This window comes from Thunnus thynnus, chromosome 10 (genome assembly GCF_963924715.1).
Source record: "Thunnus thynnus chromosome 10, fThuThy2.1, whole genome shotgun sequence".
NCBI classification, from domain to species: Eukaryota; Metazoa; Chordata; class Actinopteri; order Scombriformes; family Scombridae; genus Thunnus; species Thunnus thynnus.
Genome location: NC_089526.1, coordinates 2,993,544 through 3,009,594, shown reverse-complemented (window position 1 = coordinate 3,009,594; position 16,051 = coordinate 2,993,544). Strand labels below are relative to the sequence as shown.

General features: G+C 39.8%; 1 long non-coding RNA gene across 1 annotated transcript; it reads left to right on the top strand.

The window, feature by feature from the left end:
- Positions 1–8,666: 8,666 nt before the first annotated feature.
- Positions 8,667–10,142, top strand: LOC137190551 (uncharacterized). The gene is made up of 2 exons (XR_010930233.1): positions 8,667–8,873; positions 9,491–10,142. It is a non-coding gene; the product is annotated as an uncharacterized lncRNA (long non-coding RNA).
- The last annotated feature ends 5,909 nt before the right edge of the window (positions 10,143–16,051 follow it).

The following is a 16,051-nucleotide window of genomic DNA, read 5'->3' as shown; positions in this document are numbered from 1 at the left end:
CTGGTCAGCCCAGATTATCTGGTAATGTGAGGGGGGTTTACAGAACCTTCAGAACTACTCGCAGGCTCATCAGGGTTGTATTTTGTTTCCTAATAATTGAAACTATCTGTCAGTTTTAGTGCTTTAGTGTTTACAACAACGACCTTCTAACAGCTGAAGAAAACATCATTTTAATAAAGTTGTTGTGTCGTGTTAGTGCCTGTATTCAAGGATCTGTAAGTCCTTTTATAGCAGGTTTTATTCTTATGCTTTGACGTTTGTTTGTCAGGATGTCTTTTAGTTTACATTTGGATAACAGATTGTGCTTTTAAAAATATTTACAGAACAATAATTCATCTGGATACAGGTGGAGGTCATGTCTCTCCTGACATCTGGGCTGCTTCTTTCCCCCTTAAACTGTTTTTTAAATCTTGAATCAGTTGCACCTTCTTCTTCTTCTTCTTTTTTGAATCAGTTCTTTCCTTTTCCAATTCTTCCTCACATCTGTCTCCTCTCTCCTGATTTCTTCACTCACTCTGAAAATGTAAAAAGCTTCCTTTTAAAAGTCTGACAGAGCCCGAAGCAGAACTTTAACTTGTACAATGTTAATTACAGTAAATGTGGGCAAACGACACACAGTGGGAATGAATCAGCAGTCAAGCTATCAAACTATCAGCTACATTAACATCACTGTAATGTAAAGCAGCAGCAGCAGCAGCTAGCTACTCACTGTGTTGTATTTTGTCTGATATTGTTATTTGAACGCTGCACATGTTAACGTCATATATGATCCTCTGATTCATTCGTCTGTCCCATGAAAGCGACGACCCGTGATTAACACGTCTCCCCAAACATCTTTTCATCCAGACTCATTTAGCCTCCTGCTTTTGTTTTTTTTCTCACTGCAAAGCATTTTGTTCACATCTGCTTCCCCATGAGATCACTAGAGATCACCTGAGGTGCTGCGTTGCTCCGTCTGGCACCATAATTTTAATAATATCCTGTAGTGTGTGTGATGCACCACTATTTTCAAATCTTGTATTGTTTGCATGTTTGAGATTAGAGAGAAGAACATCTGAGAAGTTTCTCCTCATGTTTGTGATGTAACTCACTTTAAAACTCCTGCAGTCTGAGTCCAGCTTTAGGCTACATTGACAGCACATTTTGAAGGATCTTTTAATATCCAGTATGAACAGGAGGGATGATTACAGCGAGGAAAAAACCTCTTTCACTGCTCATATTGTGACGGCCCTCTGGCTTGTGTCTTGCTTTGGGCTGCTGTGTTTGTGTTTCTGCCTTTAGATCCAGGTCGGCTGAGACTCATTTAATGCCACTGGGTGCATCTGGTCCATCCAGAATGCATTTAAGACCAGCTATTCCATTCCTCGCTCTCTGACATCATCATTGGCTCTCCCACCCGGGCACCACATGTTTCTTTTGTTTGGTTTTTGTTGCATTTCTCCTACAACATTACACATTCACACATCTACACACACCAACACTACTGATCTACTGATTGACCTACCTTACACTTTAGATTACTACTTTGTTGTAATTTCTTTAAAAATAAATATAAGTGATTGATTTTTGCGTACAACTGTTTGTATTCTCCTGTTTTTGTCACGGCCTACGAGCCGAGTCGTAACAAATTGGGGGCTCGTCTTTTCTGGGTTTTTTGGTGAGTAATTTTGAATTGAGTCTTGAGCATAGCTCCTACTTGAATGTGTGGATGTCTGACTGTTTTAGGACACACTTGAAAAATTGTGAACCTGTCCTTTAAGGGATAATTCTGGTGATTTTCTATATTTTTCTTCCTGTCAACAAATCTCATGTTTGGATCCAAACCAACAATGAACTGATCTACTAACAAGTATTGTGTGTGTGTGTATCAAAGTCTGATATATCTATCTAGAGCTGATTTTTAAGGTTCTTCATTTAACTTATAAGGCCTTGCATGGACTCGCACCACCTCACCTATCAGACACCAGCACGCCCTCTGTGCTCTCTCAACGCTGGTCTCCTGGTCATTCCTTCAGTTAATAAAAAATCAGTTGGCTTCAGAGCATTTGCCTACCGTGCCCCTTATCTCTGCAACAGCCTTCCATTACAAGTTAAAGAAGCACGTTGAAATCTTTAAATCAAGACTGAAAACTTACCTTTATTCACTACATTATGCCTCCCCTAAAACTTAGCCGGGCATATCACCTTTTAACATCTATTTAACATTGATGTTTTTAATGTGGTTGATTCACTTTCAGTTTTTTATTATTGTTAATTAATTGCTGTATGTTGTCCTTTTAACTGTGAAGTGTGTTGGGACCATGCTGCATGGTGATTCTGCATTGAATTGAATAAAAATATAGAAAATCACCAGACATTTCCTTTAATAAACGTACATAAAGTCACCTTCAGCCTGCAGGAATACGAAGCTGAAATCAGCTTCAACATGTGAATCCCTGAAGGAGACATCATTAGAACAACGTGGGAGGTTCTTTGTTTGAATAAGTCATGAGGTTTAGTTGGAGAGTTGTCGTCATCTGCATGTGCTTTCCTCTGGAGTTATTGTGGAGCATTAAAAATACATCTCACCTTCCTTCATCATGCTATCAGAGGATAAATGCTGCTTTAAAGGGCAAATGAAATGTCATTCCATAATCAAGTTCTTCCTATGAGTGACGGGTTGCTACGTGAACATAACATTATGGTTGTTTGAAACGAGATATTTCTGTATTTGAGTTTTTTTCCTCTTAGCTCTTCTTCTGTTTTTGACAGAGTGGATGTAAGAAGATGTCACATATTCCCTGCACCAATCAGAATTCAGCTATATTTGAGTCAGATGGCAGACAGTTGAGTGATTGTTTGTTTACGTGGCCGGAACTGTCAATCAAATGTCATCTAAGCACTCCCACACAACTGAACGTTTGCATCACCTTGATTTTCTCGCCTCACTGTTAGTCATTGTGGATAAAAGCGTCTGCCAAACGACAAAATGTAAATGAATAATGTTTGTGATTGTGTCTTATAGCTCAGTTTTATGTTGAATGTCTTGTGTGTGTTTTTAACATGAAGGGAGCATGTTGGGAATAAATGTTTTCAGCTCTGACAGAATGTTTTTCCATCAGACGTGTTTCAGCCATATTCTTCGGTTTTAGTCCGTACAGCCGAGCTGTCTTCACCGACAACATGACGGTTCTTGTTTCACTTATGTGTCAAGTCAAGTCAGTTTTATTTATATAGCCCAATATCATAAATCTGCCTCAGGGGGCTTTACAATCTGTACAGCAATATAACATTAGAGCCTTGATTCAAGCAAAAACTCCCTAAAAAAACCCTTTAATGGGAAAAAAATTGAAGAAATTTTGTGTAACTGCAACACTCGTTTTCTTTTATTTAATTGCAACATTATGTTAAAGCTGGATTTCCAGCGTCTGTGGCAGTCTGGAAAAATGAAACAGGACTCTCCAGACCGCCGACAGATTTTCTGATTGGAGTGAACGTGACGCTGTCTTGTACTTCGGGGGTGTGACGTACGAGACAATGTCACATTCAGTCAATTTTTCCTTGGACAAAAAGCAAAGAACTGCTGATGCAATGAACCCTATAAACCAGAATCAGTCTATAGGAGGCTACAACAAAGCAACTGCACATATAATTTACAAAAAATAAAAGTACTTTTACTGTTATGTTAGCATTGAAAAGCTGCTATGAGTTGCATTTTGGGTAATGTAGGATCCATTGTTTTTAAAATTTGACCCTACTACTGGACTCAAATTCAGGATATCTCAACATCTGCTGCTTCAATTTTTACTATTTTTTAGAAACATTGTTTCTCATGAGTTCCCCAACTAGACAGAGATGCTATAACTAAATGCTAAAACTACATGTGTGTAATACCCCTTTAATATAGTATTATGTAATGTGGAAAAAAAAAACCCTCTCACCACACAAGAACAATGATATTTTTGACTTTTCAGCAAAAATTGGCTGAAGCAGGTCCTAACAGGTTGAAATATCAACAGTGAAATGTTGTTGAAACAGCCATTATAATAATAATAATAATAATAATAATAATAATAATAATAATGATAATAATAATAAAATAGATTTATATAGCGCCTTTCAAAACACCCAAGGACGCTTTACAAAAAAGGAAAAAAAAAAAGAAAACTAAGCTGAGCTTAAATAATAAGCAACTGAGAAGTTAACTGGTTAACTGTGGGCCAAAAGCCTGAGCAAACAGGTTTTGAAGGCTGATTTGAAAGAGTCCAGGGTCGGAGCGTTATGGAAGGGAGAGAGTTCCAGAGGGTGGGAGGCTGCCACGCTGAAGCCTCCTGTCTCCGAAATTGAGTCGGCTGGTGCGGAGGACGGAGAACAGCCCCGAGTCCGAGGACCTCAGTGGTGTGGGTAAGAACCCTGGCAGCTGAGTTCTGGACATATTGGAACCTGTCCAGGGTTTTACTGGGAACCCCGAACAGGACTCCATTGCAGTAGTCCAGACGATTGGAGATGAAGGCTTGGATCAAGGCCGGAGTCGGGAGATGTTCTTGAGGTGGAAAAAGGCGGATTTGGTATCGGATTTGATGTGTGACTGGAAGGAGAGGGTAGAGAGGGAATATTTTCATTCATTCATTCACTCAGTCAACCTTATATAATATATATATAACCTTATATATTTATACAGGATGGTCCGATGAGAGCAGAAACACTTTGTGCTGGTATCTCGTTCACACAGGACAAGAACAAAAAATGTTGCAAGCAAAAACAAACATTAAAATTTAGAAGGCAAATCAGACATATAGATACAGATAAAATGTCCCCGTCTCTCTCTGCTTCCCCTGTGTGTGTGTGTGTGTGTGTGTGTGTGTGTGTGTGTGTGTGTGTGTGTGTGTGTGTGTGTGTCCAGGTTTCCATGGTGATGGAGGTCACATGGCTCAGGTCCTATTCTGGAAGTTGCTTGACTCTTTATGTTATCAATCCATCTATTATTCTGTCATCCTGTATTTTTGCTCTCCTCATTCATTCTGTTCACACAACATCTATTTCCTGTTTGTCCGTCCTGATCTCTCCTCTGTTGCTCTTCCTGAGGTTTCTTCCATTTTTTCCACATTTTTTGCGGGGGAGTTTTTCCTTATCTGAATCGGGGGCTCTGAGGACAGACAGAAGAAGCCGTATTGCTGCACAGATAATAAATCCCCCTGCGGCAAATTTGTGATTTGTGATATTTGTGATATATATATACAGCACTGTGCAAAAGTTTGAGACACTTCAGATGTTTAGATTCTTATCTATAATGCAACACCATCGGGGAGACGTCTGATGGTTCCCAAATGTATTCTGCAGCACGACAACGAGCCCAAACATCCAGCCAGAGTCATAAAGAACTATCTTCATCAACAAGAGGAACAAGGAGTCCTGCAGCAGATGGTTCAACCCCCACAGAGCTCTAATCTCAACATCATGGAGTCAGTCTGAGATTAACATGAAGAGACAGAAGCAGCAAACTTTGCAAAGTACTGTATATAAAACTGACAGTTTTAAAGATAAAAAGGCTTGATAAATAAATACTAAAGAGTGACAGAGACAGCCAGCCGACACTGATGGTTCTGTCACACTCAAATGCTAAAGCAGATAAACCAGAGTTAGCATCTTCTTCTTAACATCTCATTGAAGATGCTAAGGCCTAGAAGTGGAGGCCACAGGCTGAGGGGACTGTTGCACATGTTCCTCCTCCTGTAAAATAAATCAGTAAGAGAAGCTACTCAATTACTTTACATTATTCAGGTCACCTAAAGCAGTTAAGCCTGTATGTGCAGAATACCACAAGCCTTTCATTGATACACTAGGCCACAGCTTAACCATATGATAAAGATAAATTTCCCCCCCAAATAGGACTGTGATGATAATCACAATACCACGACCTTGTGATGCCTACCGTCATCACAAGTTACCCACAACTGTCATATACGGTAGTCTAATGTACTTGTGCATATACTGTGTGATATACGGTAATACAGCGGAGACGTAAGAGGCTACGTGATACGTCGGACAATCGGCGTTGCCTCGGCTTGCAGCTGACCAGTTTGTATGGAGTTCACCCGAGCAACTGGTCCAATCAGTGAAATGTGTAGACTTTTGTTGTCACCGTTAGGTTTCCAGTCCTCAGACAATTTGTTGACACCGAGAGGTTACCCTTGTCTGGTTTTCATTTCACTGAGACACTGTTAGTGTTTTTTTTTTTTTTATTGTAGCATAAATTTTTATTTTATTTTTTTAGGTTCTTATTTCTCACACTTTTAACCTAGGTAGACACACCTATCCTCCCTTCACTCTCCCAAAGGTTGCCAGTCTGATACAGCCGTTTAAAATCACCACTAAACTCTCACCCACATAGCTTGATGCTGGGCTTACAAATTCACAACAACTCAATGTTGATTAAAGAGACAAACTTCTCACCTCACAAAGGAATCCGTGGGGCTCCCGACCCTCTCCAGGCCCGCAAGCGCCTTTATCTCTGAACGTAGCAGGAAAAGGATTTTGTAACTTTAAACTTGGAGAGAGGGCCGAGAAGCACATCCAGGAATCCGTCTCGAAGGACCAAATTGATGGATAAATTATCAATAGACTGAGGTTGGTTGAAGTCAAGCATCGGAGAGTGTGCAGAGTCTCCGTGGAGAATTCTGAGGAAGGAAAGAAGTTCACTGGTATACATTGACGGCCTTGGGAGGCACCTTTAGTTGTTTACAGATTCCCACCAGACCTAAACAAAGTTTACAGAACTCTCCCTTCCACATGATATCCAACGCAAGGTACAGATCTTTCTATGACTGGCATCGCCCCATGAGTTCGACCACCAAGGGGGAAGCCGAAAGTGGTGCACGAGGAAGCAGAAGTGCGGCAAGCAAGTGAGCCGGCATCCAAGCTAGGCTAAAGGCTAACCCCAGTCGACCAACTCTCCCATCAATCTTCCTCACCAATGGCCGCTCCATCAACAATAAACTGGACTACTCGAGACTGCTTCTGACCTCCCGAAATGACAAACTGCTGCGCCCTCATCCCTGACAGTATCCTGGACTCTGCTATCCAGTAGGGGTGTGTCCGAATACAAATACATTATTTGGCAAAACACAAATAGTGTTTTTTTTAGGAATATTTGTTTCATACAAATATTTCAAAAATGATTTATTTTCAGGAAGGAAAATAATCCATGTCAAATACCAGAGTGCAGGTCGGTTACATCACTATCTCAATGTCTCTCCTCTGCTCCGCTGTGACGTCTATCAGCAGGTCTTAACGAGGGGAGTCACATCCACCTGCTACATGACGCACATTTCCTAATTTGGACATCACTCCCAGAGTTGGGGGTGTTCCCCAGAGATAAAGCTGAGCTACTGACACATGCTTCATGAACACTTATTGTAACACTTTAATTTTCTAAAATTAAAAGCGTAATAAAAACAAAAACAGGATTTTTAAGCCTCTTTCCACTTTTATTTGAATACAAATACAAATAATTTTTGCTGCCTCAACAAATACAGATACAAATACAAATACTTGACTCTATGCACATCCCTACTATCCAGCTAAGGTAAGCAGTCAGTGTCTCCTTGTCATTGATCTCCACTTGAAGAATGATTTAAGAGAACTGCATTAAGTGGATTCAACACTTATCTCTTGATAAGAGAACATGACAGTTTGCTTCGACAGTTATCTCTGTGTGTGGGTCAACAAGTCTGAGTGCTGGCGGTTCGGGCAGAAGTATCTCCTTCAGCTGTAAATTAGATAAAAGACTTTTCACACCTGATGGCCACTACAAATACGTACTTTACCACCAAACCACGTATACATTCCCTGGACAAACAAATGTTGCTGGGAGCTGCCAGCGCCAGGATCAGATTGGACGCTCCGCTGGATCTCCTCCATTACTGACCGACCCTGATTGTTAGAGAGAGAGCCAGCTCCTCTGAAATTTTTTATCTGGTTCCCCTCCAGTCTCCCTCTCATTTTTTCCTCTTTGCTTCAAGTAATATTAGCACTTTAACTTTTACACAGCATATCATCCATACGGTAAAAGAATAATGAAGTTACAGCGACTATATACTACTTTGGATTATGTTTTTATGCTTGGTCCTCATTTGCTGCAAAGTCCATTTTACACTGTTGGTGCTGCAGCTCGTAGAACGCTGATTAAAACATTGATTAGTCTATTGGTAATTACCACAGATAATATCAAATTAATTTCTACCACATTTACTTAATTCTTGAGTATAATGTTTAAATACGCTGTATAAAGTTTAAAAGCTCTACAATGTGCAATTGTCATGTTAGAAATAAACAAAATAAACAAAACAAAATAAATACATTAACCTATGAATTTGCATGATGAGAGCATTCCTCTCTTGCCTTATTTGCAGCAGCAGTGTCCTCAGCATCCCAAAGAAAAATATCACCTCACACTGCAAGTGAGTTTTCATTTCCTAGGATGGCGATGGAATGTTCTGCGAAGACCCGCCCCTCCCCGACTCTGCCTCTGATTGGCTCTGATCATGATATTCTTACCCTAACCCAACCATCTCACTCCTCATGGCTAAACCTAACAAATGAAGGCAATGAGCACTAGCCAATCAGAGGCAGAGTAGAGCAGGTCTTTGTGATCCAGAATGATCACATGTTAAGGGTTAGAGGTCTGATTGCCTCGGGTCCTTGAGCGAATCTTCCTGTATCTTCTCCTTGACTTCATGAGGGAGAACAGGCTGTGTTATGCTGGATGCTCTACAGACGCAGCGTTGATTGTATAAACTCAGCAAAGATGGCAGCGAGGCACCAGTGATTTCTCACTATCCTGTTCAGTCTTTCTTCCGCTCTGCTATGACCAAAACCAGGAAGTGATGCAGTAGGTGAGAATGCTTTCAATGGTTCCTCAGTAGAAGGTCGGCTCTCTTCATACATATATAAACATACAACGCAGCTCTGTGTGTATAACCAGTCGTAGCTGCAGCATCTTACACTATGATATTGATATAACATTTTCACAAATATATAATTTTACACATGAGCTCGACGAGGGAAGGAAATTTATGGAACTACTTTTCTCAGTGGGTTAAAATTTTTTCTTCCTTAAAGATTTAAAAAGGCTTTAATTTTGTTTTTTTCAATAGTCTGATTTTGTTTTTCTTGTATATTTATGTGTATATGTATTTTATTTAGGTAGATGTAATCAATAAGCCTACAAGGATTTTTTCCTCTCGTTGCACATTGATTTTTTTTTCTTGTTTGTATGTATTTCATTAATTTTAAACAAGTGACAGTGATGAGTCCTGAAGCTCTCACCTGTTATGAATCTTAATCTTTATCTTAGCAATATGTAACCGAGACGTATTTTAAAAATTGCTTTTCAACAAGCTGTTTTAACCTCAACGTTTTGGCATCTTTTGACCTGTAATTCATCACAACAGTGCTTTTTGGGAGGCTTTTGACAGCTTTTACCAAGTAGTTAAGTTCTGTTCTACTCCAGACAGGCATGAAAGCCCCAGAGAGGCTCTAAACTGGTGTGTCTGGGGAGACGGAGGTCAAAGGTCATCAGAGCTCTTCACACAGTTAACCAGCAGCAGCTTTTCTCACCTTGAAGCCTGTCACAGAATCACAAAGCCCATCGTTTCTCTTTTTGGGTTTTTACTGACAAGGAGGACAAAGGCTTTCTGAATTGCTGTAGGTGAGGTTTGGAGGAGGAGGAGGAAGAAGAGGAGGAGGAGGAGAAGGAGGACCAGACAGCGTGTGTCACTGCTGTCACCTAGTGAACAGTGTTTTCATGCTTGTAGAGCTGCAGCAACGTGCTGCATACAGACGAGACGGAGAGAATAACTTTCTCTACAAAGGTGAAACCGGACGGGAAGTCACATCCACTATTAATTTAACTATTTAGTGAATTAAATATCATCATGTTATAGACAAATGTTCTGGTTTTGTTTACAGTATGCACTAAAAATGTTTATTATATCATCACTTGTAAATATCACACGTGCGTAAATCACGTGTAAATTATCTAAAAACATGCATGTAGATCCGAACTGATTCATAAAGCCTCAACTTCTCTCTGGAAATACTGAGACATTCATGTGTTTCAATGAGTCATTATGGTCTTAATCATTAAATTCAGACCCTTTACTCAGTGTGCTGGTGGTCATTTTGGAAATTATTGCTCCGTTAATAAGATTTGAAGACTTGTAGCCGCTTTGATATCTGCCGTGTGGGCGTTGATCGACTCACCTGCTGTTCTCCTCGGCTCCGGGACTCACGCTGAGTCGGACTGTTGTCGTAATATTTCACTAAGTTTAATGTTATTTGATTATGATTCCTGCCCTGCACAATTTAGCTAAAGTAGCTATAATATATAAGCCATAAGCTGCAACTCTGAGTTTCAAACCGGCTCCAAAGCGAATTCAACGAGTGACATCACGCCCGTATGTTCACATGCAGTAAAGTCACATGTGCTTTTTCTAATAAAGGTATTTTTAGAGTATTATTAAATCCTTTTTTGTGGAAGGCTTGTATGATTGCCTTGTTGTCTCTAAATAAAGAGATGAAACTGTCAACAAGGCTCATTCCACCGGGTGCAGAGTCATTTCCAAATCTGGTTTGTGTGCAAAGTAAAATACACATTTCTTTCTCTGCATATTAAAGTTGGCACCAACATCTCAGACCAAAACAAATGTGTGTGTCGTTTACTCAATAAAGTTGGAAAAAAAAAACACAGACAGCTCATGAAACTTTGATGAAACTGTCAAACTAGGCAGAGCTGATCAAATATAGATCCGGATTCTGTTGCTGCATTGCCTCAAATGTTCTCAGAACATGTTTTTGGAAAGTATTTGACATGGCTGCCATGTTGGAAATGGACACGGAGGGACTTACACACACTAACATGCCGACACGGCTACCAAAACAAAGAACAGAGAAGCTCAGATAACCACACACACACACACACACACACACACACAGAGGGAGTGTGACTTTATTCTCTGCTCAGGACGCCACTATAACTTCACGTAGCAAATCGTTGCTGACATCCAGTGAGGCTGAATGTCATTAATTGCACCTTTAATGTATCAATTACTCAGTATGAGTCGGTATTTGAACTGCAGCCGCTGATAACAAACATTCAAATGTTTTCATGCAGGAAAAGTTTTTTCTCCAACAACTTGATTCTTTGAAGTGAAAGCGTGTCAGACGCAGCTTCTGATGATGGAACACTAAAGCTCTCCATTAAAACCTAATAAGTAATAAAATTCATTCTGACATTTCAGTCCAACTGCAGTATTAATAAGGCTGCTGTCATTTCTGTGTGCCTACTTGACTTTTAAATTAAATGCGTAATAACCTGACAGAGCGGCGTTTCTCTCTCTGCTTAATGAGACAGCATGCAGGGAGAGGCAGCATGCAGGGAGAAGCAGCGATGAATTCAACAGAACTTTGTGAGGAAGAAGCCATCGCAGCCTGCAGCCAACACCTACAGGTTTTACGAAGACAATCAGGGAAGCAGCGAAAGGGAAACAAACGCCGTTACGCTCCTTTTGTGTTTGTTAAATTGTGTTTTCTTATACTTCAAAGAAGATTGAAACATTATTTCTGATCTCTCATCATTTTTCCTTGAATTTGCGATTCCACCGGGACGTCAACTCGACACATAAATAAACCAGCTGAGACATGAGATGTTGAGTTTTGCTGACACATTAAAAACAAGCAGCTTTTCACACAATCATTTTGTTTGTCTTGCATTGTTCAGAGAGTTCAGAGTGTACAGTATATATCCTGAAATAACTAATATGTCAGGTTGAATTTGGGGGAAATGTGTATAAAATGTTGTTTATAATATTTCCAATTACAAAGTTCTCTTAATGTAGTCTACACTGTAAAAAAGGAAGTAAATTTACATAAAATCTTCTGTAAAATTTCACATAATTTTAGACCCATTTCAAATTCTTAAAGAAAAGTGTCAAAACTGTCTCTAAATTTAAAATAAATGTCTGATTCTACAACATTTTACAATAAGTTAAAGTCCTCCTCCACTCAAAGATGTGTTTTTTTCGTCTTGTTCCTTCAGTCGGATGTTTGTGCTTCTCTGTGCAGAATGATGGATGAGTTTGTTTTCACATCCATCTGCTGAAGGAGGAACGTTTCTCTGAGCTCATCTGAAATATGAGTTTTAGGATGCGCACATACGGGGCAAGATTTATGACATCACAACAATTTTGGAGCCATTCAGTTTACACAAGTGTGATGTGGGAACTTGAAACCTCCAGAGCACAAACACTGAGAACTGACTTCACAGTGAAGGAGGAGACATCTGGTGTCCAGCAGGAAAACTCTCATAGATTCTGGATGTCTTAATGAAATTTTAAGAATCTTTAAGGAGGTATTTTATGGCAAAATGATACCAGACAGAAATATAAGTCAAAGCTGAGTATTTTTAGATGTCTTCAAACATGTCTGGAGGAGCTCTTTAACAACAAAAGATGTATTCTTTTTACCATCGATTCCTGTCTCATAACCGCTGCTCCTCTGTGGAGCAGTTTTTACTCAGACAGAGAAGTATCATCGTGTCTCTTTGTCAAGCACAAATTCACAAGTTCACAAAAAATCTGCACAGATTTACTTCACCCTGTGAGCAAATCCAATACTAGTGTGTTCAGGCGTTAACAGGAGACAGATATGAAGAATAAAACAGTAACAGCTCTGGTGGAGCATTAGTCTAAATAAATATAAGGCTGTATACCTGTCTGTAAACAAACTTATAGCTTCAAAAACATGATGGAATGAGCAGATACACAGTATGGGTATTATATTCCTAAATTTCCCTTCGTGTGATCAATAAAGTTTATCTGAAGACAGACTTGACAGAAAAATTGTGAACTGAATTGCAGCTGTATGCGACACTTGAGCCCAAGACATTATATGTTATCTCACTGCATTCAAAATATTGATTTAAGGGTGGAATTCCCCTTTAATCTTTATGCTAGTAGCAGTAGTAGTCAAATGAGGAGAGGGTCTTTTAATTATAAAACAAATCCCGAGAGGAAGCAGCTGACAGGTTTCATGCAGCTCTGCGGCTGATTTAAGCTCCAGAGACAAACTCGCCACGCTGTGATGTGAAGCATCGGACCGCTGCAGCCCGCTGTGACCCCTGGATTAAGGATTACCCACCACACAGAGAAGCACAGGATTATGCTTTTGTTTTGTTTTGTCCACTGCTGCCAGTGCAGAACTGCAGCCAAACCTGTAGATAAATGATACTATTACATTACACAGGCAGTGTTTACTACAGCACAGTCGGTCTGCTGCAGTCACAGCATCGGTTAAAGCTTCAAGGCAAATAAATAAAAAACGACATTTTGAGGTTTTAAGAAGGAGAAGAGTTAAAGGAAAATGTCTGGGCATTACTAAAGTTGAGGGTGTTAATTCTCAGTGAGTTTGACGGTACAAGCAACACTTAAAGGGGACGTTTTATGCTCATTTCCAGCTCTGTTTTTATTCTGGGACTCCACTAGAGCAGCTTTGCATGACTCACAGTTCAAAAAGCTCCTTATTTATCTTATACTGGTCCTTAATGCAGCCCCTCAGTTCAGCCTCTGTCTCTAACAGGCAGTCTTAGCTCCTGTCTCTTTAAGGCCTCGCCCCCCCCGATCCCATGCTCTGATTGGCCGGCTTCAGGAAGCCTGCAGAGACACAGCTGTATCAGAGTCGTGTTAAGTTACCGCCGATGCAAACCCAACATTTCCTGCTTTACTGCTTTTAAATGACTAAATAATGGGGGACTTTTATTGTGAAGAATTTACAGGAAATTAAACATGTTCACTGAATTAGCAGAGCTTTGTTAGCGGTGCTAAAAAAACGGTCAACACAACAACATATGGAGATATTTGGAATTGTTTGTTCAGCAGATCAGTTAGAAATAATGCAGGGAGGAATAGTGCAAGCAGACACAGCTGCAGTGATGATGATGTTTGATGAAGAGCTGCAGACGACCAGCACACCTCCAACAGGTAAATCACTTATTTTACTTTGCCCTGCTGTGTAATGGAAAGACAGTCATGGCTCAGACTGACTACCCCCAAAACAATGGAAAAACACCATAATGTCATCAGAGTGGAGCAGTTAACTGGTGAGCTGTGTGTGGAGCAGATGACCATATAAAGAAATCCGTCACCAGCCGACATCGGCTCGGAGAGAAAGTAGAGGAAACAGTTGCAAACCAAGAGTTCAGAGCAGTCTGCAGCTGGTGCTTTTTGTTCCACTTCTACATACATTTACCTCATTATTTGACACTTTGGCCACGTTTAATATGAAAATCCGACACTGTAACATTATTTATATGAGGAAAAACATTATAGGTCCCCTTTAAAGAGGAATTCCACCTATTTCCAATATGTAAGTGTGTTTCCAGGTGTTACATGTGTAAAAAGTAGTATAAAGCCTTTCTAGTGTCCGGAGGGAGCCGTGTGAAATGTGGGGGTGTGAAAGTAGAAAGCAGTAATGTTACCAGATCTCTGTAGTCCGCTCCTCATCTCTGCTGGAGGCGACCAGCTCCAGGCTACTTCACTATTAAATATAAAATGAGGTGAGAGACAGAATCTAAAACATAATTGAAGTTGAAAATGAACTGCACTGACCTGTAAAATGCCAATCAAAGGCACATTTATCGCTCTAATTTACATGGGAAGGATCATCTGGCTGTTAATATTCTTTTTTTTTTATCCTTGATTGGGACACAAACGACCCAAACGGGGAAAATAAATCAGTTTCAATATAAACACATTTAAAAATGATGACGATGGTTTACAGGTCAATGTGATGTATTACTGATATGGTTATAAATACCCACACAGTCACATGTAATGACAGCTGTTCTGGCTGTTGGAGAACCTCGGCGGTGCAACACGTCCCAGTAGCCTACTGGTTAAGATGCATGCTACATAACTGCAACGTCCGTGGCTTGATTTGAGCAGTGGATCTTTGTTTCATGCCGTTCCCCGTCTCTCTCTCCCCTCGTTTCCTGTCATCTCTCATCTGTTGATGTCCAATTAAAGCATAAAATGCCCCCCAAGATATATATATATATATATATATATATATATATATATATATTTAAAAACAAGAGAGAGCACTGTTGTTTGTTTCATTAACAGGTCTGAACACTGATGGAACAGGCAACGAGTTCATATGTGTCTTCATCCATTTATGGCTAATTGTGGCAGTGGTTATGAGACTTGTGGACATGCGTCTATTTCCACAATAGATTTATAAAACAGAGCCATGCATACGCACAGTTTTTCTTTAATCAGACAAAAACAGTGCGTATGCATGTTTCTGGCTTTGTGCGTCACACAGCTTTTAGTCATAAATCTACAGAGTTTTATGCATCAGGTGTGTCAAGTTTTGACAAGAAAGAAGAATGCATGGAATAAAAAAAGAAGATATTTCTGGTTCTGTTGTATCGATTTTGATCCTTTTTTGAAAAACTGTTCAGCATGAGTCCGATAATGTTTTAGGAGTACAACTGGTGGAGTAGTTTGATTCAAGATAATTTCACAAATATAGCTCTGAGAACCAATAAACACTGATGTTCAGATCAAAAAGACATACTTACTTCAGCTGAATTTGGTAGAAAATGTCATGTTGTTCTGTTTTATTGTCAGTGTGGTTGTTCATGGCTGTTTGATGTGAGCACTCCGAAGCTATGTTGAGATATCAATATTTCTATACCACAGTACCATAAATCATAAATTTTCCTCAGGTTGCTTTACAACCTCTACAGCAACACAATATCTTCCATCTTTAGAATATGGAAAAACTCCCTAAAAACCCTTTAACAGGGAAAAAAATGTAAGAAACCTCAGGAAGAACAACAGAGGAGGGATGATGTACAGACAGGAAATAGATGTTCCATGTGCAGAAAAGACCAAAGAAAGCAAAAGCAATAAAGTGTTGAACCTTCAAGGCTTCAGCAACATTTTAATATTTCAGTCTGGAGCAGATCTTGACCGCACGCTGACAGATAATCAATATCACATGTTGAAAT